This window comes from Macrobrachium nipponense, chromosome 29 (assembly GCF_015104395.2).
Source record: "Macrobrachium nipponense isolate FS-2020 chromosome 29, ASM1510439v2, whole genome shotgun sequence".
Taxonomy (NCBI): domain Eukaryota; kingdom Metazoa; phylum Arthropoda; class Malacostraca; order Decapoda; family Palaemonidae; genus Macrobrachium; species Macrobrachium nipponense.
The window spans coordinates 3,174,008-3,176,507 of NC_061092.1; positions in this window are offsets into that span (position 1 = coordinate 3,174,008).

Here is a 2,500-nt window from a genome sequence, read left to right on the forward strand (position 1 = left end):
GTGCCCTTCACGCGTGGGAGCCGCTGAGTGAGGTCGCCTAAGGTCACCACCACGAATCTCTGTGTTTTGGGGGGTGCCGCTGGGGAGGAGGGGGGCGTTCGATATTTATAGCGAAGTTCAAATGGTGTTTGTTGAGGGCGAGAAAACGTAAGCCCCTGCAAACATCGGATTTGGTTGGGTTCTATAATTGATCTCTCTCTCTCTCTCTCTCTCTCTCTCTCTATTCATTCTGACCTCTTGCATTCAATGGGTCCTTTAACAGCTGTTGCGGTCATTTTTTTTATGTTTTAAACTTACATTTTTATTCCTAATTTTTTTCTTAAGTTTTCTTTAAATTCCTCCTTAATTTCCTTCATATTTTCTTCAAAATTTCGTTTATATGATTTTTTTTCCATTGGTCCCCCTCATAAATTTTCATCATAATTTTCTTTTTTTTTTCCTTCTTATTTTTTCTCACCATTTTCTTCATACAATTTTCTTCAAATTTCCCTTCTATTTTTCCTCAATATTTACTCCTTAATTTTGCTTAAAATTTCCCCTCTTAATTTTTCTTTAAAATTTCGCTTCTTTTCCTATTACTTCTACCTATATATATATATATATATATATATATATATATATCATGTAGGTAAAGAAGCGAAATTTTAAAGAAAAATAGAGGGGGGGAAATTTTGAAGAAAAAATTAAAATTGAATTTTAAACAAAAATTAACAAGAAAGATTATGAAGGGAAATTTTACAGAAAAGTAAGAAGGGAAATTTTGAAGAAAAATTATGAAGAAAAATGCTGGAGAAAAATTAGGAAGGAAAATAAAAAAAAGAAAATTATGAAGAAAATTTATGAAGGGAAACAACGAAACAAAAATTTATATAACGAAATTTTGAAGGAAAATACGAAAAAAAAATTAAGAAGGAATTTTAAAGAAAATTAAGAAAAAATTAGGAATAAAAATTAAGAAGCGAAAGTGCGAAGAAAAGTGTAAGTTTAAAACATGTATAAAAAAAATGACCCCAAAAGCTGTTAAATGGACCAACTTGAATTGTAAGAGGTCAGAATGAATTTTATATAGATATAATAGATATAAAATATATATTATATAAATCTATATATATTTATATATATTATATATATTCACATATTATATACTATATATATCATATATATATATATATATAATATATATTATGTTATTATATTAGTATATGTGTGTACTCTTTATGGATATCTATAGATTCAATATGTATATATATAAATTATATATTATATATAATATATATATATATATATATATATATATATATTATATATATATATATATATATATATATATATATATATATATATATATATATATATATATATATATATATATATATATATATATATATATATATTATATATATATAATATATACCATATATATATATATGGATGGTGGGAGTAGGGTAAAAGCTTCACTGACGTTCCTGGATTTGAAAGGCTCCATGGGTTCGCGCCCGGGTCCAGCCAAGTCTATTATCGAGAAAAAATCCCCTTCGGTTAAGCATATATGAAAATATATTAATTCCGAGGTAGACGAGAATTAGATATTAAAGGATATTATAGCTCGATATATATATATGATATCACGGAACTATGGATATGACATACATATTAATCATATATATATATATATATATATATATATATATTAATATATTATATTAGTATGTGTTAAAAATGTTATTGTAAACCTTACTCTATCTGAGCTAAGAACTGAGTGACATTCTCAGTTTTTTCAGGAAGACGAAGTTTACGTCGTCCTCTGAAAACTGAGAATGTCACTCAGTTCTTAGCTCAGATTAAGGAGTAAGGTACAATACATTTTAACACCATAACTTTTTATATATATAATTTTAAAAAAGTTTTTTTTTCTAATATAAATATATATAATATTATATATATATATATATATATATATATATATATATATATATATACTATATATATATATATATATATCAATATACACTCGGTCCCCTCAACTAGACCGCCTGTTTGTGAAAGACAGGAGAACACACTAGTGAGCACACACAATTATAAAGACAAAGTCAAAGATCAAATGAAATAGAACATCTTTACAAGATATCAAAACAAGCCATCCCTTTGGCTAAAGCATGAAACTCACCCCATTACATATATATATAGATATATATACATATATATATATATATATATATATATATATATATATATATATATAGATAGATAGATAGATAGATAGATAGATATAGATAGATATATAGATATATATAATATATATATATATATATATATTACATATATATTCGTTAATTTGTGTTGTAATTGTTGTAATAACGTAGTAAACTGTCCGAGAAACGTACTCCAGAGACAACACAAAGAAACGTCATTTAATCTCCGGCGTGGAAATGATTCCCATCATTCTGAAAACGCCTTTGAAATCGAGAGAAAATCTCTAGGCATTCTTAGGAAAATGATA